At 37.3% G+C, this 23,870-nt stretch overlaps 1 protein-coding gene across 1 annotated transcript in view; it reads right to left on the bottom strand.

Moving 5' to 3' along the window:
- NPAS3 (neuronal PAS domain protein 3) overlaps positions 1-23,870 on the bottom strand; it is a 675,200-nt gene that overhangs the window by 60,272 nt on the left and 591,058 nt on the right. The window lies entirely within an intron of this gene.

Below are 23,870 nucleotides of genomic sequence, written 5' to 3'. Positions count from 1 at the left end.
CTAGTGTGAACTGTGATAAAATCGTGGGTAGAAACCTAGTCAGCACCGAGATATTCTTTACACAATCTTTATTATTGCTATTTTTAGCCCTGATAACCAACCTCTCCCCAAAATACTGTTCATGTGAAAATTCTGGAGCAGCTTACAATAAGCGAGCATTATTGGAGATTAACTAACTTTCAGTTTCAATGAGAAATTAACACTGAATATAAAAGTTACTTTGAAATTATTCTGCTGTTGTTTTGGAGAACTGACCAAACTACTAGTAGAAAGTATTCACGTATTTCAAAAGCATTTGTTATATAGTCAACAGAAACACAAAAACTTGTTTGTGAGCTACGGATTATATTGAATTGTCTTGTATTTGTGACATTTCAACTCTATTGTGATGAAATAACTGACAACAGTGCCCCTTTCTTTAGTTTCTCGCTTAAGATTTTTTTGTGTTAGAGAGCATGAATTCGATGTCATTTTAAATGTACAGCTCTTTATCACTCGAGGGAAAAGCAGAGCCATGTTATATTTAGTACTTTCATTTCTTCTGATTAAATATGAATTACTATGAAATTTTTCTCATCATCTAACACGCCATAATACGCCAACAGCTTTTTAATACACTATATAAGCACAAACTTCTGCTCTAAGAGTTTAATTTGCCCCTCTAATCCAATCACATCAACCTTATTTCTCTTATCAGAGATTCCCATTTTGAATTAAATGAGCTCATTAGTTTTAATCAAAAGCAGAGAGATCAAAACTTAAACGTAAATGCTTTAGATCAGAACTGTCAGTCAGCCGTGCAGTTCTATTTTACTAAAACACAAGATCAGAGACCCTTAGAACCAATTTTTTCTCGTAAGGGATGCCAAGAGCTTGAAGATGCTATATCCTTTTTTTTTTTTTTTTTTTGCTCCCAAGGACAGATTATACATTTAAGGTTAGACTTAATTTAGAGTATTTTTTTTCATCCTGGTGGAAATGGGAAAGTATGCCATTCTGCTGTTGTCTCTCTCACATTTATTGGTGCTGGTCCTTGGAGACCTGAACAAATGCGAAGCCATCACAATCCATGCAACAAACCTGTCCTCAAAAAATTCATCTCTGTTCGGTAATATCGTCTGAGAAATAAAACTCTGAAAAGAAAGATAGTGGCTAGTGAATAGTTTCACAGTCTAGTAGAACCCTGAAACAGCAACCAGGATCACTGGGATAGCAGCAGTACTGCTAAGATGAGGATCATAATTAATTATTATTTTTATTGTACAGTACTCTACAGTGCAGTAGTTAAAGAGTACATTAAGAAACCACAGCATGGGTGCTTCCTGCTGTGTGAAGAAATGCTAAAATCAGCCTAACAAGTGTAGTTGTTGTAGTCCAGCACATTATGCTCTAGCACAGGCAATAAGTACAATATGTCCTCATGTGTTCTAATGGTAATTACCTAAACACACAGAAGTAATGTTAATTAAACACACAATATCTCACGCTCGAAAAATGATCAGGCGGTAATACATATGTGCCATTCCCAAGCAACTGAAATTAAAATTTCTCTTTCATACACAGTTTTATGAAAGAAAGGAAAACATCTAACATCTAGTACAATGTATGTGGCATTGACATTTTCTGGGCTGATGTCACCTTATATCATAAGTTGAACATTATTTTGCTGTTACTATATTATGTACAAACCTATACATCTCTGTAAGTGAATGTTATAAAATGCATATAATTTATCCAACAGACTGTAACAGTGTCTGTCATACAAATGTGTATGCTGAAGTGTTTGATTGTATTTAACAAAGGCACCTGAGAGTGTATGTGTGAGATGGGATTAGTTACCTAGAAGTCCAGAATAGCTTATGATCAGCTTTCTGAATTTCTCTCAGGAGACAACCATTACGGCCGATAGTACAAATCTGCATTCAGACTTGCACCCATCCATGGCAGATACTGTAACAATGCTAACGGTGATTATGCATGCAGGATTTTAAAAATAGGATGTGTACAGAACGCATCCACTGATGTCAGTGAGATTTGCACAGGAATATATGGAATATGGTCCATTATGATTTCTCAGGAGCTGACTTTAAATGCCTATCGCTCAGCCTTTTCAGTTTTTTTCCAATTATGTCAAAGGAAGCTAGCAATCTGAGGAACATCAGAATGAAACTCTGTAGCAATTCATTTTTTCAAGAGTTTTTTTTTTTTAAAATTTGTAATCTAAGACCTTTAAAAAAGCCTGAAATAAGCAAGGTCCGCTTTGCTTGATACTGTGGTAACTAAAGATGTCTTTTACACTGAAAAATAGTGCTCTTGGGCTGAATTTACTGAGTCTAAACCTACTGTTGGGTTATAAACCTCTGAAACTGAGTTTAGGATGCTAATAATATGGTAAAAGACAATGCTCACTGTGTGTGAATGAAAGCACTATACACTGTCAGGCTCAGAAGTATAAAAAGTAAGTCTAAATTCTGTTTGCAAAACAGATAACTGTGTACTCTGTTGCGAAACATTCGCCTTTGTGTGTCCTTAAATATCTTTGGCAGCTACTAGTAAAGAAATGAACCTCTTCTCTTTCCATTCCCAAAGCTGTTAATGCAGGATGAGATTTCTGGACACAAGGAATGCATTGTCCATTTCAGAGGGTGTGATGCTGCAACCCACTATACCTGTACAAAAGTGTCATAAATGTCAAAACATTAACTAAGAGCCACAGAGGCAAATGGGGAGATAGTATGAACTAGTGGCCAGGTCCCAAAATTATTTAGTTATCTCCTTCTAAGCATTTCTTTGTGATCAAGTCTTGCAGCTCTGGTCCTTCAATGGGCTTTTGCCTTGGGAATAATCTTAGGCTCAGAGCCCACAAACCAGTCATGTGCTTTTTAACTTTACCTGCTGGAAGAGTTCTTCTGATGCTAGTGGAATGTGTACTGATAGATAAACATGCACGCAACTGTTTGGAGGACTAAGGTCCGTAGATCTGATCCTGCAGTGATCTGCAGATGTACTCCAGCATCTGTGTGCAGCCTGACTACCTTAATGCTATAGAGCAAAGCAATGTTAAACAATGCAAATAATTGCTATTACACAGCAATAGCACAAGTACTATCCCTATGACTGATTCACAAGCACATTCAAATTCAGATAAACAATTTGTCCCCCAGGAAAAAAGGAAGTTCCGAATTTGATTTATGTCTTAAATAATGAAATGCTGCCAAAGCAGCCTGAATAAATATTCACCAACTTCTGGGGTTTTTTCCTCACATGCATTAAAAATAATTGAGAGGAGAAAAATGCATTTTCGCATTCCAAACAGCTAAAAAATAGGCTTCTCATTCTTAGGAGGACCAGAAGCTACAGAGGGAAAACCAAACACCAACAAGGAATTTGTGGGGGTTGGGGGGAAAAAAGCTTATGGTTTAACACACAGGAAAATCTGGATTTGGTAGAATTTCAGGAAGTTTCCACCTGGCATTAATTTCTGTTCCTTGAAAACAGGTGTCTATGCAGCTTTTAAGAGACATTCTCAAACACCAACTATACAGCTCTTAAAAGAGAAATGAAATAGGAGAACACACAAAATAGCAAGAAAAAGGGAGCGCTCTTCTCATGTTATCTTCTACACTTGCAAAACTCTCTCCTCATTTTCTTTAAGTCTTATAACCTGTTGCATAGGCAACTGAGAATCATTATGTTCAGATGAATAATTAGGTAATATAAATCTATCATTTTCAGTTGGAATAGATGTATCTTTGTAAATGTTTCTATTTCTTCTGTGTACTTTATTGTCTGTAACTAGGCATTAAAAGACTTTCTAGGAAAATTTAACCTTGAGTAGTTAACTGTCCTGTGTTTTCTCATATTATTGCCTCTTAAAGTGTGTTTTTAATCAGAGGAGTGACCCTCAAAAAAGCACTGTTGCCAAGGTCATTCTCTCTCAGTAGCTTACAGATCAAATTTGATCATTTTATAAGCTAAAGGATAGATTTTTCTTGCTACTAGCACAGCAAATACAATTCAAAACCTTCAAGTTAAGACAATTTGTTTCCAACAAGTGCAAGTTACTATGAAATTATACTTAACACTTGCACAAATGCATGGTTTTAAGTGAAGTGGGTTCAGTCTGATTGCAGGCTGAACATGGGCAAGTACTGGAGGCTAAAGTTTGGTCTAGGAAGGTGCTGAAGATTCTTGGACTATTCGGATGAACCACTTGGGCATATTCATGCACATGGGCAACCTGCCTGGAGATCAAGCGATGAGCACAGAGCCAGCAATTTCTACAGGTGCTCTCTCGGTCTCGCTGGTGTGCTCAGCATCTTGCAAAATCAAGGACTATCTGAACTATTTAGTTAACCTTGTGGGAGGCAAAGAAGAATCTAGTTCGTTCTTCCAAGGCAATACTATTTTTAAAAGGTGCTGTAGGAATAATATTTTTGCTGTAAGCTGTCCCAGTCATAAACAGGAACTTGAATTCCTGAATAACCAGACTTGGATCTGAAATTCATGGTACTTGTATTTAACTTAGTAAGACTCTCAAAATATCTGTTTTGCTGTTTACTGAAAAGCTGAAGAAGTTAAGAATTAGACCCCAGGCTTTTGGTGACTTAGTTCCCTTCTTCACTTTACACAGAGGGAATAAAGCTTGGTTCTGGCCAAGGCTTCACCGAAAAGGGGAAGGCTGAGGGCAGCTCTTCCACAAGAAATGGAAAGAAGGATGACTTCCTCTAAAGAATTTATTGCTAGGTAATGTTTTCAGACAAGATAATAAACTGTTCTTTCTTGTCATTCTACCTCCGAGATGAAGACAATTCACTTTTCATGACCTATAAGCCTATTAGAAACTCAAAGGCATAAAAACTTTAAACCCTATCAGACTTCTGTTGAAAGCTGGTTCTTTTAATTTTTTTGGGTTGGTTTTTTTTTTCTTTCTCATGTCTCCAAATTTCCAGATCTAACAATTGATGTGATGGGCTGACATCTCAGATTGTTTCAGTTAGGTTGTCGTTATATAAAATCCTTAATTTTTTACAACTAATTTGACATTGAAGCCTTGCATATATGCTTATTTCATATTTTGTCATAATATTAAAATGTATATATTATATATATTTACATATAGAATATGATTATTTTTATAATCAAAATCTGTAATTACTAGGCTATGGTCCACATGTGACAGTGCACAATGTTAAACACAGATGTTTGAAACTGGGAGAACAAGTCACTAACTCAGACATACACAGCACATCTATTTAATGTGATAAAAGTATGCACATTCAGGCAAAAGTCAAGTCAGTAAAGTAGCAGTGAATTTAGACACACTGCCAGAAAAGTGGGAAAACATGTTTAATGTCTGATCCACCCTATGCACTGTGGATTTACAAGAATGGGGAGAACTTGGATATTATACAGGAATCTGTTGGCTTGAACTGTTTGGCTACAACAGTGTAGTTAATATTTTAATTTGCATAGTTAATCCTGACTTTTTGATTTGTTGAAAATTTCCTCCAGAGGAAGTAGCGAAAACCCCAATGCTTAACTATATAAAATGTAATCAGACAAACTACTAGAAATGCATCAAGAACAGTTCCTTCATTTCAGGGATGAATCCTAAGTGACTGAAGGCTTAATTCAGTTACTCACACATAGGTCTACAGCGTTCTTGCCCTCAGCTGCCCCACAGTGTCTGAGATGTCTACAGGAACAGCTCTTTCACACAGGACCTCCAGAAGACCCAAGTCTTTCTGGAGCAGCTGATGGATGCCAGGTGTGTCTCAAGTAGCACTAGTTCCCTATCTTTGGGAAACTTAAGGCACTAGAGCCTGGTCCCATTTAAGTAAGTAGGAATACTTTGAAAAGACTTGGATCAAGTTCCTGATTATCATTTTATCGTTTCGAGCATCCTGTGTGGCCTGTTGCTTCAGGCTTTGGCTACACAAGCCAACATTCCGTCTGGTGTATGTGGTTACACCAGCCTTTGAAATGTGCTTGTTATTCCCCAAAATACACTAGATGTAACATTAACCACAGGCAAAAGTAAGCCAGAATTCTCGGAAGTGGCTTAATGGTCTTTTACCAATGAATAAGCAAAACTGTTCATGCAATTACTGGCAAAATAAGTTATAGATTCACAGAACTAGCATACATATACAAACAACACCACTTTAATGTGCAAACTATATTTGTCTGTGATTGTTAATGCTCAGTTTGTTGGTTTTACAGGTGAAACAATACTATGTGCATACTATATTTTGGGCACACAAAAGACTGGATCTGCAGAGAATCAAGCCATGCTTTGAAAAGTTATCTTGTGGTGTTACAAAAAATAAGCTTACTCTGTTGTTTTTTAAGACAGACTAGGCCCTCGTACTGGCTGTAGTTATGTAGGATAAACTAAAGTACAAACTCATTGATAGGCTTTCCCTATTATTATACAGGGAAATTTTTGATTGCTCTATTGTCTTTTTGGAACCAAAGTAATCTGAACTAATCTTTATTGGACTAAAAAGTATTACTTTATTTAATGCCTCTCAAAGCTTCGTTTCTTCTTCTTCTGCTTCTGCATCTCCTGCTATTGCTGCTTCTTCTAGTCTAGAAACATGTCTTATCAGGCTATTAATTCCCAACATATGTGACTTACTTCCTATGTAAACTTTATCCCCCAGAATTCTTCATATATCTGGTAAAATATAGAATGAGTTAGGTGCCAGGATAAGAGCTATAAATAAATTGTTGGCAGGATGAAGCTATGAATAAGTTTTTTCTTCCTCTCATAACGTTGAACGACAGATTTTACAACAAATTTTGGTAGGTCAGTGGTCTATGAAATACATAGAGCTTTTTTGCCTGTTTGAAAACAACATAATAAAGATTTGGTATTAACAGACCTAATCATGGTAGGAAACTTTAACTCTGAAAAAGCCTTTGGAAATGTTACAGTCTACTGGGCTTCAATCCATTATCTAAACACTCACAAATGTATCCACATTCATTCAATAGACCGGAACAACTCTCCAAGAGCTGTTATGGTCTAGTGAGTGAGTGGTACATAAACCATACTGTGTACGAAGCTCAAACTTGCTTCCACATTTTTACATTTAAAGTTAATTTATTTTAAGCAATGGAATAAATAATCTGACCCGACCTGTCGGCTTGGTTTCATGTGAGGTCAGCAAAACTCATGAATTTTCAAGGTTCGGTGACAGTCCCAAAGAAAATTAACACAGTGTTCTCATTTCCTTACTGTTCACTTGCATTGCAGCAATCCTAATAAAGTTTGAAACAGAACACATCCAATGTCTAGGAAAGGTCCTGATGCTAGGAGAGTTCAGGATCATAAGTAATAGCACATCTATCCTCTGTGAGGGAATGGGTACAGAGAAAAGAAACTGGGAAACGAGGAAACAGCAAAGGAAAAAAAGGCCCCTGATTATTTTTGAGCATAAAGAACTTCACTGAATTCCCTGAGAGCTTTATGGGCCTGTGAGGAATACAAATGCTACACAATGCTAGATGTGAAATCTCCTTTGAGATGTGGCCGGTTTCCACAACTTAAATGATCGTTATCTTTACTGAGCAACTTATAAACAATTTTGAGCATTTTGTTTCAGCACAAAATTGCCATTAAATGCCGCTGCTGTTCCCCCTCTTTCATGCCCTAGAAGGATCAACTGAGGGTATTTTTTTCTCTCTTGCTAGTTTTCCGCTCTTGCCTAGTAACTTGTGAATCATTAACTGACACTCCAGAGCATAGCTGTGAAAATAACTGTGGTTCAGAGCTGCCAATAATGGCCCACTAAAGTTCCTTCCCAGCACATGGCATAAAAACACCCCCAACAAACATTAAAAAGTCCCTTCTGATGTTGCCTAACATTGCCAGCCTGCTTGGGCTTAAAAAGCACAATAAAGAGGTTGCTTTCCAGATTTTCATATGCCAAATGGGAGGTGCTTTTTGGTGAAGCTTTTCCCTGAGGGAAAGAAAAGCAGCCGAGTTACCTCATGCTGCTCAGTCGATGTTTGGATGATCCCACTCCAGGGAAACACACGCAAGTGTCAGAGTCAAGCTGCTGCTAGTGGATGTTTCTGTACTGAACAACTAAGCAGTAGGAAAGTTCAAGAGAAAAAACCGGAGTATCATAAAGATAGTCTTTGAGAGCACATGACATCCAGCAAAAGCTATTATGCAGCAGCCTGTGTGTGCCAAGGAACAAACAGTACGAATGCAAAAAGTGAATGTTTTAAATCTTAGTGGAATACTCCCGTAAATATAGCCACTTGAGGAATCTATTTCTTCAGAAAATACCTTTTGTGCTGCTGGGATATTGGGGGATTCTATTTCCAATACCCGTGTTCTGGATCTAGTGGAGCAACGCTTTTATCACGACTATAAAATGGTTACGAGCCAATTCCTCATATAAAACAGTCAGTAACAGTGGGGCTTTTTTATGACAAACATGATGTCAGACAAAGGGCATCAGGACTTAGTCTTTGTACTACAATACAAAATAACAATACATAAACACCTTTGTGAAAGCAGCTTGAAACCCCATGTTTTCTATTAAAAAGTCATGTTCAATCTTCACTGTTGATAGAACAGAATAGCTAACATAGAGAACATTGTATATCAGAAAGGTCAATAGTTATTATGAGCTACAAATATATTTTTTTCCATCCTTCAGGCTGTTTAGCGCATATCACAGCATGAGCAGCTGTCTTCTTTAATGCTTTTAAAATTAGAATCCCAAAGAGGAAGAAAAAATTACATTTGCAATGATTGCTCTTTGCTTTTGTAAGTTTACTTTAATACACTATTTTATATACATGAATCTTCCATGCAGCCTAACCAAGGGGCAGTAACTGGTTGCTAGTATCTACTGGATTGCTATATCAATGTGTATAGAATCTTGCCAAGAAATCACTTTGCACAAATTGCGTAACCTTGCTGAATAACCTTTCTAGAAAAGTACGTAGCTACTGGGCGTATGTTTAAACCAAGCAAGCATACATGTGCAAACACAGACTGATCATTACTAATGGCAAATGCTTACTGGTTTAGCAGTAATAAACATAGAGGGCCATCTGACCTACTGCTTTCTGTTCACACACTGAAAATGGCAAAAAAGGGTGGCAAGATTGTGGTATAATTTGACCTCCTATTTTTTTCAAACATGGCAAGTGTCTAGATTCATCTTTGACAACAGTGAACAACTATTTAGAACTGCAAACAGGTTTCCATTCTGTTCTTTGAATGTCAGTCATATGGGCTTTACCAAACTGTTCCCTTTTCCAAGTTCGAACCTCATCAGGATGAGTATTGGTGTGTTAAATTCAAACTGGTATTTTATAAATATTTTGAAGTATGAAAGGCAAGAAATATTTTTTTTTTATATAAAACAACTTTTTACCTAATTTAGAATGGTTCAATAATAATAAAAAAAGGGTAAGACTAAAAAGCCATATGTTGTCAAGGGAAAATGAATATAATTGGCGAGAAGAACGTTTTCCCCATAGGGTTTAATGTTTGGCTCACAGCTAACTTCATTCCTGAACAGTGGGAATAGGTACAGTGCTAAGTCTCATGACAATATGCAGATTCTTTGGGGTATAAAGGGAAATGCTGCAGATTTTGCAGGATGTATAGAAAGTCATGGTCTAATGTACCTTAGGAACTACTTTCTCCAGCTGCATGGCTCCATAGTTCAGAAGACAGTCAAGCTACACTTTTAAAATATCAGAAAAAACATAATTTCATATACTCAGATAGAATCTACTTATGCTTGTCAAAACCCATTGTGACCAACGCTGTTCTTTTTAAAGAAAAAGAATAATGGAAAAAAATAAGCAATATAGGCTTTCCCATCCTTTGCCCCGAACGAGTAACACTTAAAAATATCCTGTGATCAAAACTATTACTTAAACATGCACTGTGCATCCAAATTTGTTTTGGAACGCTATTAACATTTCCACCATCACAAGATTCGCTGTGCAACTGTTCCTTATCATCTGCCATACAGAAACTCCGTGACCCAGTCCAGGCTAGGCAGAACCAGGCAGGCTGCTAAACCTGCTGCCGCTGAGGAACTCGCTAGCACAGCTGGCGCGGCAAGTACCTGATGCTATTGGGATGTACTGCTCAGTTGGTGAGAAGTCCAACAATCCAGGTTTCTCTATAGCTTTGTCCCTTATTAGTACCCCTTCCCTGTTCCCATTACAGTATTTTCTCCTCAGGGGAGCATATGAAATTAAAATAGGGCAACGACATTCCTAAGATACACTGAGAGGGTTCTTATACAGATAAGTTAGCATTTATAGGTTTCTTTGCTTATGCAGAATTTACAAAGAAGCCTAAAATAATGACACGCACTATGCCATTGAAATTCAAAGAGAGTTGAGAACGGGTATCTCCAAAAATGACAGACCTGAGGCTGCTGCAAACAAATACCTAACAGTAGTTCCAGTGGGCTGCAGCCATGCATTATTCTTAGAAAACAACTCACTCAAATTATTTGGTGAAAACAAATGTCAAACGAACCGGACATCTTACTTTTATTATATTTTCCCCCTTTATTTATTTATTTTGCACTGTGGAGTTAAGAAGGTTTTTGACAGACAGAATCAGGATCTGTCATATTACACAGGAAACAGCATTTTAAAAAGCAGCCCACAGTGCAGGTATTTTGGCAGATTTATCACAAGGCTTGAATGGTAAACACTTAACAGAAGGAATGCTACTTCTACTTATTTGCTTTATTTTAACAATGGGAACAATGACTTCTTTTTCCCAATAATGCCCTTTCAATTCAAGCTTTAAGTGAAATAAAGCCAAAACCAAGATAATAGGAATAAGATGATCAATATTAATTGTTCTTCCTTTTTTTTTTTTTTTTGGCCCATTTTTCTATCTTAGGTGTTTGCAAACAGGAGAATGATCATTTGGACACAGGCAGAACACAGTGTGATTGGCGAAGTTTCCATGGTACAGTATTTCCTGAGTTTTTCTGAGTTAAAATTTTTCTACATTGTATTTTCACAACCCTGGAGCTTGCACTGTTTCTTTTTCCTCCAAGTCTGAAGATCACCCCATGGATTAACAAATGATTGAGGATTCTCTCTTAAAAGACTCTTTAAAAAACTGTCAGAATCAGCCTGAGACAAAGATTTATTATGAACTATTTAAAGGGCTTAATATATGTATCCCCAAAGAGCCCTTGGAGCAAACTAAAAAGGAAGAATGGAATTCTCAAAGAATGGGAAAAATCTCCAATGCCCCACTTTCTTCACACCATGATTACTGTTTACTCAAAGGATAAAATGCCTAACCTGTCACATGAAGTCTTCAGAAGCCGTATTACTGTTGATGTACAGTACAAAACCCAAAACAATGAGCCTCGACAGTAATATGCCTAAGAAAGGCAGCTGTAATTTGCTTTCTAACCTGTTCACTAACACACTAATGTGGATACATCTTGTAGAAAGAGCTGATCTCCTGACCCAGACAGCAATCAAACAACTGCCAGAGTGTTTGCTGTCACACAAGCTGTGACCATTACCTTAATTATACGTTACCATATAACAAACCTTCCCTAATGAGCAACTCTTCTCCCACCTGTGTGCCAGCTAACCCTTCTGTCCTTGAAAAGTATCCCTGCAGATGATTTCAGTTTGAAATTTGAAAAGCATATTCATGTGCATTCTTTCCAATAGATAAAAATATTATGTACTTCAACAAGGTTAGTTGCTTTACTAGAGTGCCAAGACAATAAAAAATCCAGGCTTATACTAAAGAAAGGGAATTAGAAAGAAACTTACCATACTACTGGTAAATCTTAAGCAGAGCTGGATCTGACCTTATATATATATATCTCCATCTTTACATATTCTTTTGTGCTTACAGAAGTATATAAAATACTTCTACATTGACATCGTTCACTCCATGCCTAAAACCAGGAATCATACCTGGGTTCATGGTTTGCACGAATGCCTGCTTTCCCTCTCTGATACCAACTTCCAGCAGGTTACATTTTTTCTTCTCTTCTAGCTTTTATCTCTTTTTACAGCATTTTATTTTCTTCTGTTGCCTGATATTTAGGACATTTCCATTCACATTACAATTTACAGGATACCATATCCTTATGAACACCTTCCCTTTCCACAGAAGTCATCTGTGATTTACCTCAGATTCAGTACTGGGAAAGAGAGAGAAAGAGTGAGGCATAGGCATCTGGTTTTGGCCTATCTTGGTTCTTAAGCCTCTTTTCTTAAGGGACAGTTTCAACATTTTAACTGTTCTTGGTAGATACACACCTAAACTAAGCAAATCTGTGGAAAGCACTTGCAGACTTCTCATCTGCTCTGTGTTTTACTTGAATAGTGAGTGTCAGTATAGAAAGACTTAAAACTGCAGCTATTTACATCAAAAGAAGATCAGGAGGAACATGAGAGGGACCTAAATAGCAGTCAGAGCAGACAATTGAACAACAGAGCAATAGATGAAATTTCATGCTAAAAAGTGCAAGATGTGGCACACTTTCAAATAAACTATTCCTGTGTATTGAGGAATTCTAAATAACTATAACTAGGCAATAAAAGGAAATGGAAATATCTCAGTGAAAACATTGGCTCTGTATGGAGACCGTTATGATGAAAAAGTTAAATGAGATGTTAGAACACAATAAAAATGAATCTAAAATTAATAAAGAAAATATTACAATGCTATTATGTAATTTTATAGTCCAAGCTTTACACTGAGTATTTGTTCAGTTTTGGTCATCTGCTATTAAAAAAGAGAATAATGGAAACAGAAAAACTCTAGTAGAAGGACATCTGAAGAGAGATTAATGAGATTATAAATATTTAGCTTTGAGAGTAGATAAATAAGAAGTGATGTGACAAAAGGTACATAAAATAATGAATGATACATAGAAGATAATACAAGAACAAGGAGATTTCCAATAAATTGAATGGAAAACACATTTTGAGCTGATAAAGACAAAATGATAAAAAAAAAGAATTTTTCCCCCACGACATGTAATCTACACAATTCACGATCAATATATATATAAAAGAACTGCAAAAGAAGGACTAAATATCTATGAGACTAACAAGAATAACCTTGCTACAGTATGTATAATAAAATCTACATTAGATATTGAGTGTAATTTTTCAACTTATATGGTACAGTTACCATTCTGTAGATTTTACATGTGGTTTAGAAATATTCAGTACCAGCTACTCTAAAAGACAAGCTAGTGGTCTAAATAGACAATGTTCACTCATACATTATATGAATTCCCGTGTTCCTAAGAAATCCTCTTCGATATAAAGATCTGTGGCACGAGATGCTTCTCTTGTTTACTCATCCACCACCAGGTTTAAAATTCTCCAGTGGTTTCTAAGTAATCAGTAGCACAGAAAAAAATAGAGTCTCTCCAGAAGGAAGACACAACTCCTTGACCTTCTCTTTCCTTCATTTGCTGGCTTTGAATCGGAACATCCTGATGCACTTTCTCTAGAAGTTAAAAGCAGCCACATTTTCCATCAGGACACTAGAAGTCATACAGCCCATATAGACAAAAGAAATATTCCTTCAAAGAATTCCCTAAATATATATACAAAAAAGAAAATCTCTTAACTTAAAGCTGATTTGTGTTAAGGTAGGAGTAAAATGTATCCTGCGCTGCATCAAAAGGAGTGTAGCCAGCAGGACGAGGGAGGTGATTCTGCCCCTCTACTCTGCTCTTCTGAGACCCCACTGGAGTACTGCATCCAGCTTTGGAGCCCTCAGTACAGGAAAGGCCTGTTGGATCAGGTCCAGAGGAGGGCCACAAAAATGATCAGAGAGATGGAACACCTCTCCTGTGAGCACAGGCTGAGAAAGTTAGAGTTGTAGCCTGGAGAAGAGAAGGCTTCACAGAATCACAGAATGGTCAGAGTTGGAAGGGACCTCTGGAGATCATCTAGTCCAACCCCCCCACCAGAGCAGGGTCACCTACAACAGGTTGCACAGGACGGCATCCAGGCGGTTTTTGAATGTCTCCAGAGTGAGAGACTCCACAACCTCTCTGGGAAGCCTGTTCCAGTGCTCCACTACCCTCAAGGTAAAGAAGTTCCTCCTCATGTTAAGATGGAACTTCCTGTGTTCAAGTTTGTGCCAGTTATCCCTCGTTCTATCACTGGGCACCACTGAAAAAAGACTGTTCCCATCCCTCTGGCACCCTCCCTTTAAGTATTTGTAAGTATTAGTAAGATCCCCCCTCAATCTTCTTTTCTGTAGACTAAAGAGACCCAAGTCCCTCAGCCTTTCAAGGCTTCTAGGAGACTTTATTGCATCCTTTCAGTACTTAAAGGGGGCTTATAAGAAAGATGGGGACAAACATTTTAGCAGGGCCTGTTGTGATAGGACAAGGGGTAATGGTTTTAAACTAAAAGAGGGCAGATTTAGACTATATGTAAGGAAGGCATTTTTTACAATGAGGTTGGTGAAACACTGGAACAGGTTGCCCAGAGAAGTGGTAGATGCCCCATCCCTGGAAACATTCAAGGTCAGGTTGGACGGGGCTCTGAGCAACCTGATCTAGTTGAAGATATCCCTGCTCATTCCAGGGGGGTTGGACTGGATGACCTTTAAAGGTCCCTTCTAACCCAAACTATTCTTTGATTCTATGAGTCTGACTATGAAATTCTGAAGCCAAGGAGATTTGTGGTGAACCTCTTGCCAGCGGTCCTCTTTGAATATTGAAAAATTCAAGTACTTTCAGCTGAAGGCATTAGAGGTCCTTGAATGGACTTAACATTAAGTTCAACATCTCTTCATAACTGAGAAGCTCCATCATCCGGCTGGCCTAAGACATCTGGCTTCGCTGCACACATGTTATATATTCAAAATCCTTTCTATGTTTTCCCCACTCTACTATTTATATGGCAGAAAGCAGCTTGCAAAGCTTGTCCATTACCATTATGGAGTTGTTCATGAGTACTCTATGCTGAAGTCCATTTCCTCAATCTTTACATCTCTGAAGCTAAAAGATTGTTGTTACATAGCTTGTAGAGGAATGAAGGCTTCATAAAGAATAATAATAATAATACTGTTTTCAAATAAGTTATAATAGAGATGTAGCAATCAAAAAGTTTTGCTGTCAGATGATATTCTGTATATTAAAAATATTATTATAATATTTTTCATTTTATCCTTATACATTTTTCGTGGACAGATATAAGGTAATCAGGAACACTATAAATCTTATATGTGTGTCTTGCTAAAAAAAAAACGTAACAGTGAAATGAACATGTTTTAATGAAATATTGCATAACTAAGTTCTTATATACTGCAAAATACGACTTGTAATGTGAAATTACTTTTCAAAAGCAAAGGTAATATAAGACCAACAGTGATCCACATTTTCTTTATACTCTCCTTACTGGCTTAGTCATGACATAGCTCATCATATGGTTTCCTGTTCTATGGAAAATAAAGTTTCCTATGTGAAGAAATTTAATTTCAGTATGACTTTGATTCAGTGACATTTATATCACAATGCAAAAGAAAACCCATATCTCTAAATTTTGTTAAAAAATATTTGTGATTTCCTATTTAGGCACCCCAAATTCTCCTAGAAAATCCCTGTACAATGCAAATAGTGATTTAATGTAAAAAATGTTAGTAGCTGCTTAATATAATCAGGTGTTAGAACAATGATAATGATTACCTCATCATATTGGTAATTTTTGCATTCTGTTAGCAAATTTTGCTTTTGCTAACATGATGCAAAAGTTGTTAATATAATGAGTCTCATTGTATTAGGAACTTTCTATCACATTAACAAAGATTAAATTTGCTAATGTAATATGACAGTCACTAACATAAGATTAGTGCAAACAGAGACCAAAATCTCTGTAGACCTCCTAAAGGTAATGCTGAACATGTAAGCAATACTCATTTGTGTTTCCTTTGTGAGCTATACTTTGAGTGCCTTAAGTGTCACATCCATCTACACTCACTGAATGTTCTCCAGGAAGGTCCATTTTATCGAACACTAACGGAGCCATGAGACAATAATTAACTTTCGATGCAAAATCATGAACCATAAAGTTTCCTTGTTAGAAGATAAGTGACTCATGCAAATGGATCAGCTGATATTTATACAATATACAGATGTGTGTTCATAAAACCTGACGTTAGTAATATTGCTGATTAATTTATATAGGACTTTCCATGATGAGCATATTGATATCTACGCAAATATCAAATAGATACAGCAAACACCATTGCTCATGGAGGTGTCCCAAAAGAGATTTCTTAAGTTAGAGAGAGTTTATGGCATAAATGCCACAACATTAATAAATGACAAACAGCAGAACTCAGCCTGAATACAATGATCCTATTTGTCCGTGGTCGTATATCGCAATGTCAAAATGGCTGCACAGCCCCATCCACACCTGCACAAGTGACTTGGGAAGTAAGATACGATTAGGCAAGCATCTATCGAGGAAGATTAAGAGGCTTTAGCCATGTCAATGCTGCCTGACTCCTGCCGCAGCGCTGGTACCACTCGCATTCCCGGGGTAATGCTTCTACTTGCTTTCAGCTCCCTGTCCCAGACTTCAAACGTGAGGGGACAAAAAAGAAGCTGCAGCACTATGTGAGAATGGAAGCGTAGGTCCCTCTTCTCAGAGGAAGCCTAACCTTGCCTAAATGGTGTGCCTTTAATGAGCAGCTGGGTCACGTGCTAAGTTAAAGAAGAGTTGTGATGGACTGCTCATACAAGAGAGCTTTAGAAGTGGAGCTTGCTTTCACCTTCCATTTTGACTCTTTTAGGTCAAGCCACATACCAAATCCAACAGTCTGGGACATATTATGCTTCTGATGTCCTGTCTCAGAACAACCTACAAAATAAAAGTACTTGAGGTCTGCATGCATCCAGTGTTGGGATTTAACATACTACAACATGCGGGTGCCTGAATGCAATTCTGCTTTGACAAATGTGAAAATTAAATGCAACAGTTAGTCAACACAACAACTATTTACAGTAGCAAGAAATTAAACACCACTAAAATATTCTGAGGAGAAAGAACAGCTGCTTGTCTACAGTCTGAGGTGGAAAACCATGGTATCAGACGGACAGAAGACATAGGCTTTTGATGAATAACCTCAGCACAGCCTCATGCAAAGACAGACAAATATTCGGTGTATAGTCTCTGTCTTCCTTTCAGGAATATCACCCATAAATTCAGACTATACAACGTAGTCATTAAAAGAAAAGGGGAAAGGCAAAAGCAAGCAGGATTCCTCAGAACAGAGCTGCTGAGTAAACCGGGAACCCAGTAAGTGAACTTGACAAGTGCACAGGTAAATAAGATATGCTCCAAGTTTTTATTTGCTTTATACTTGATTTGCTTTTGTAGCCAATGAATTAATTTTGTGGTCAAGAGAGCTAAGTTAGAATTAGCACATATGAATCGTCTGAGCTGCAAAGTCCTAGATACCGTGGCACAACCGCAGGTACCATAATCAGGTCTGTAAGTAAAGGAAGGGGCTGAAGAGGGGGCGAGATATTTAACAAGGCTCATCTGAAGGGTATGAAGGGCCTTTTGACATCAGAAGACGACTTTAAAACTGGATTCACAGCTTTATGTTAATATGTAATTTTCTTTTACTATAAACAGCAGGCTGAACTGAAGAAAAATCTAGTTTTGTGATAAACTGCATTGCAGTTCATAGCACTAAAATATAAAGAGGAACAATCATGAGTTTTCCATTTCTTTTCCTTCAGTTCTTGGCATGTGATTTCTGTGAACAATTGTTTAATTAGAAGACCATTTCTTTTGGGGGAAGTGGATAAGTGAAGCCCTAACCACTTATTGTTATGAACAGCATGCGGCTTTTTTTCTTTGCTGGAGCAGTATTTCTGGAGCTGATTTGTGACTGAATTCTAATATGGCAAACTGTATTCTACTGATCTAAATTTCACTGGCACAGTTTTCTTTCCTTTTTTTTTTTTCATACAGGAATCCTATTCTGCCTTGCCCAGTTTTATTTGACTCTGACAGTTCACAGCTGAGCAGTTCAGAGGAATACACAGCTTCCTTAATTCACCTCACCTGACAATAGGAGGACCTGATCCTACAAGTCAACTTTAAAATTGCACTTGGAAGCTGTCATGGAAATCATGTGAGAGACAAATTGGTTCTCACCATTTTTGAAAATTAGGTCACTTATTTAGGACATTAAAAAGAACTTAGGAATTATGACTTAAGGCACACATTACATTTTTTGCTAGTGTAGTCCCCTTACCTAATGCACAGAAATACATTCATAATAATGTAATTCTAATAAGCCAATCTGTCTTAAAAGGTTCCTTTAAAGACATATTTCATTATGCAATTCTTTATGTTTATGTTGAACTGTATGAATGATGACGGGCCTTTTTCACAAAGCTTCCATAATGCCAAAGATCTTTGGATTGAGCGCAACAAAATTTAGGTCATACAAGCGTAGCACCACACAGCAACAAAAGCCAAAACCAGGGCAGAAATCCTAATGACATGCAGCATGGCAACAGGGGCAGGTGTTTGAAGAATGTATTGTATTCTCCTGAGGCACAGAGGGGCAAGTGACATGAGGAGCAAAAGAAACACAGTAATTTGATGGTTTCCCCCCCACACCTCGTCTGCTTTGTATCACGTAATTGCTGAATGCACGGAGCACAATTCTACACTGCCATTTTCAGCCAAAGTTTAGCCTGTTTTTCTGATTTCCCTGTGCCAGCGACAACCCCCATGCATCTCCACAGATTACTAGAGGATTGCGTAGAGGAGATGCTTACGTCCTTCTGCTTGGGTGGCCACATGTTGCCTCACACTTGGGCCATTGGAGAATCTCTGTCAGGGGCAGTAGTACCAGGACTAATGTCATCTGCAGGCCAGCCACTAGAAGTCAGCAGTCACATACACTCTTACAATGAGCTCACACAAAAAAAAAGTCTGTAGGAAAGAGTATCTTGCTAACCACAATGTATATCCAGATTCCTCAGGTCTGCAAGAGCACCTTGGAGTGCTAAGAGTTGCCCAAATGAACACCCCTCCAAGCTTGTGCAAGGCATGTATTCCCAAGAGTTCATATCTAACAACTGCACAGCAGCAGACAGAGATGTCGACATTGCCTTTGTGCAGAAAACAGAGCTACCATTTAAGCAGCTCTCCGGGGTTCCCTGCGTCTGGAAGGGGAGTATAGTTCCGGGGGAGGAAGGCATGAACGGTGCACAGGCCTGTGTGATCAGAAGAGCACCAAGCACATGAAGAAGCTACCATAAAGGCTGTTGGGGTTGGATACTTCCGAATAAAAGGCATAGTATTACCATCCTGTCCTTACACAACACATTATTATTTTTAGTGTCCTGTGCTGTATTACGTTGTCTGATAAGAGAAAAGTAGAAGAATTTGTCAGATGACTTGATTTCTGCCCTTGTCAGATTATTTTGCTTAGTTTCTGATGAAAACATAAGACAAGCTTTGCAAAATTATTTTTGTGGATTTTCTTCTCAGCTTCTTTTCCCTTCCTATTGCCACATCTAATCTATTTATCTGTGGCTCAATTGCTGATTTATGTCCACTGGGATGCTACATACATATCCTGTAAGTGATATCAGCTTATTTTTGTTACACTATATATAGTGAACAGATACTCTGAATTGTATCTGTGCATAAAAGCATCACAAATTGTTATTAATTATGCTCTAAGGAAGATGTATTCCACTGCTGAACTTTCCAGAAAAGGCAAAGTATAATAATTCTTCTCCTCACTGAACAATTTTTCCCTTTGTTATGGGACAGCTGATGAACACAATGTTGCTTTAACGATGCAGTCCTGAAAGTGCCAGTTGGGGGAAAACATATTTTTCAGTACTTAAAATAAAAATACTAAAGAGTTACAATAGCTTGTATGAAAGCTTCATGTATGTCCGCTTAACAAAAATAGCCTTTGAACTGCAAAGACATTTGGTGATGATTACTGTTCACTGAAAAAAGAATGACAAAATGTTATTCATCTATTTCTTTTCCTGTCCATGTGTTTATCTATCATTTTGCAGTTTTCAGCAGAGCAGATGTGCTATGACAGAAACAGCAGCTACAGTATTTGCTTCACATATAGAAACAACAAGCAAATGTGACTCATATCCTGGATTACATTAAACAAAATGGAAGAGTGACAAAAAAAATCTGTTAGTCTAACAACAGATTTTAATTGCAAACTAAATTGAAATTCATTTGTTTAAAAAAGTGTTTTCAAATGTTAACTCGCAGATTTATGCTGTAGTATTTGCCAAAAATGTTAATGTTCTGAGGTGAAACTTTGTTTCTAATGAGGTCACTAGAGCTTTGCCACTGCATCTGGGGGGCAAGAGTCCATCTTGGTCCTTCATTTGGCCCCCCCAGAAGATGCACACATTTTGTGTACAGCAAATAAGCACTAAACTTTAACTTCTCTTGTTAAAAAAACCCATCTTTAAGGTTGCAAATGATCAAACACAATTAAGGATTTGTCCATAAAAGATTTAATCTATAATTATCATTCAATGATCAGCTGCAGAGACCCAGGCTTGAAATATGAGCTATTTGTCAGAGTGCAAACTGAAATGTCTTTTACTTTAACACAAGCAGGTCGTCTGCTCTTGACCTATTAAAACTTTGTTTGCTATTAGACTCGCTGGTGAACGAGTCATGCGGAAAGGTGTTGAGGAAATGAGCCAGCGTGTTCCCCAGGTGATATAAATGCTTTATCAAACTGATCCCTGCCTTGTTATGTAAACTATACCAGGTACCGTTCGTTTTAAACAGAGAGATAAACAGATCTAATATGCTTCAGGGCGTCATGCTTTATGCATGAACTGCTTTTTATTTTTATATTAAAGATTTTCTTGACACAACCCTTTGCAATGAAGGAAAGCTCCGATAGAATGTCTTAACTACAACCACTGCAGCACCTGCAAGTTCAAAGTACGGAGACTGATATTCCCTGATCAGATAGTCCCATGCTAACCTATTTAATTAATTCTTAATAAACAATTAATTTTTTAGTGAAATACCTCTTGTAATGAGAAAGTCTCTCTCAAAAGATAAATGAAGTAATCCTCTGAGACAGAATTTATAAAAAAATAACTTGGCCTATCCGTCTATTTACAATATTTAGCTACCTACTCTTTACTTTCAGTTGTCTGATCTATCACTTGTTTTCTTATTTATTATACAGTTTTCAATCTGAAGTGATATCAGCTAGAATGTTTTTAACCTTCCCAGGAGTAATACCCAGTTTCTTTTTATAGCGATGGGATGAAATTCTACTCTCAGTTTTCATGGGAGAAAATGCAGAATATCACCAAAGATTTCAGTATAGTTACTTAAGATTTGTATCCATAAACAAGACCAGAATTTAGTCAGCTGTTTTAAATTTGAGACATACAAGATGAAAGTGAACACATTTATGCTCTCATTAAAAAAAATGGACCTACAGAGTATTACCATTACAAGGACCCACTTTGAGAATTATGTACACTTTTAGCCTAAAATATTATTAAAAATTGATTGTTGTTGGTTTAATATTCAACATCATCCTCTGAAATTTTAAGGACAGCTGTAGACCCTATTTTCTTAGAACTGCATAAGAAGAAAGGAAAAAAGTCTTATGTATATTGTCATATACACAGAAATATTTATTTATCCCCCTTAAAACAAGATTTTAAGTACACTTCCCAATCTCAGTGCAGTCTTAATTATGAAGTCGCTAGTGACACCTTTATTATTGATCTGCTTCTACAGATAGATTTGTATGAATGTGTGTGTATATGCGCGTGCTAATGCAGGTATACGTGTGTATTCAGATGGCTTTTGCATATCCTCCTGCTAAGTTTTGGTAGTGTTTCTAATGCCCAATTAATTACAAATCATCGGTCAAAATGGATTATAGAGCATTACTTGCATTACAGTCAACACAACAAGTGTAGGTACTCAGGCTGATAAGAGTAGTAGGTTTAGTCTGCCTTAGTTCACATTTTCGACGCTGAAAAAAATTCATTACCTGATCAAAGCTTTTGTTTTAGCAAACACATATGCACAGCACAAATAGCACGGTTTTAATGCTGAAGGTATCAGATTAACAAGTGGAAACTGGATAACATAACATCCTTCACTAAAAGTCTGGTTTGTTTGTATTCATAATGTAATGTTTACTTCAGGACATATTTTCTGGAGTCATGATGCCTTCCTTCCCTTTATTCCATGCACAACTCAAACCAGAAAAACTAATGAAATTTAACCATCCATAAGTCTTTGTTGTGGATGGACTGAATTATAACTTTTTAATTTAGTCAAGTAAAGAATTATTACAGCAGGACTCTAGGGCAGGAATGTGTTAATAAAATCATACTCTCTGCCTTTTCATTTAAAATAATCCCCTTGAGCTGATTAAATGAAATATCACTTGTTTAATAACTGACAGAACATTATTTTTAAGCAGAAATGTTTTGCATATCTTCCTATCCTGTTTTTAATTCCAGGCACAAAGTAGTGAAGGCACTGACATCACACAAAGGGAGTAGAGTTTAGCACTTGGATATAGTTTGTCCTGTCATAGTGGCATCTATAATTTAGTGTGAAGCAGTGAGGTAGACAGAGCATTATCATTAGAAATCATCCTGAACAGGGATATAAAACACAGTCGCAATAACACTTGTCAGAAAGGTGACTGCAGTCAAAACTAATATCCAAGAGTTTCAAGATAAATGCTGACACTGCAGCCATCTTACAAAGACTATTATTGCTCAAAAAAAAACCCTGAAAAAACAAAACCAAACTGTGAACCTTCCCCAGAGCAAACACGTTAGTATGACGTTTGTATCTGGGGTGGCATAAACTTTGTCAGATTTACAGTAAGTAAAGCCCTTCTTTACCTGAATAAGGTACTTTATGTGGCTACAGAGAAGGAATCGGATAGTCTTTCTGGCTTAATGACTTTAAGCTACTCTAAATTCCTCCCTCCATCCTCTCCCCATTATCTGGAGTGTATGAGTGCAATCCTTAGAACAGGTGATTAACTGTGCTGCTTCCAGGTTCAATCCCTCTCCCTGCTGCCCACTTCCCCAGCCTGTATTCCTCAAACAACACTTGATTTTCCTAGCGTTTTTATCCAGACTCAACTCTGGCTTAGAACGCAGCTGTGATTTTATAGCCTTTTACTGCTGATTTTGTAAACTGCAAAGCCACAGGGAAACTCCCAAATCAAAATTAGAGTCTTGAAACATGGAAGCAAGTATAGTAGCTTCGTTGCGTTTGTTTATTGAGCACTGATAATGTATATCTCAATATAAATAAATGCACTAGAATGCTGATACTTTAATACACTGATTCACAGCTGAATGCCTTTGCATGTACAGCAGGACAAGATATAGGTGCTGTGTAAAAGGTACTTCTGCTATAGGCAACCTATCCTGGCCAGAGACCCAGAACAGACAATGGTGTGAGAGTCTATAGAGCCTAGTATCCCAGATTGGATGGACTTCCAACAGTGGCCATTGCTGCTGAGAAATGGGAGAAAAGTGAGGAATGTCTGTTACCATCTCTAGGTTCTGCTCCAGGTCCCAGTCATTTTCACTGCTTAACATATTCTGAGTCTAATGATCTTTAGTAGCCACCATTTTTTGTGAAGTCTACTACCTTTTGCCTGAAGAAAGAAAGGAGGAGGTTCTTCAGAGGAGACAAAAGTGTAACATGTGAAATGACCAGCTTGCAGAAGCTCATGAGCTATATAATGCAGTATTATGTGGTATTATAGAAACTCAACCATAAACAGAATGAAACTTACCTTGTGTTGGTCTTAA

This window comes from Charadrius vociferus, unplaced genomic scaffold (genome assembly GCF_000708025.1).
Source record: "Charadrius vociferus isolate BGI_N301 unplaced genomic scaffold, ASM70802v2 scaffold14, whole genome shotgun sequence".
NCBI classification, from domain to species: Eukaryota; Metazoa; Chordata; class Aves; order Charadriiformes; family Charadriidae; genus Charadrius; species Charadrius vociferus.
The sequence above is the reverse complement of the archived record's forward strand: the minus strand, read 5'-3'. Positions and strand labels throughout refer to the sequence as shown.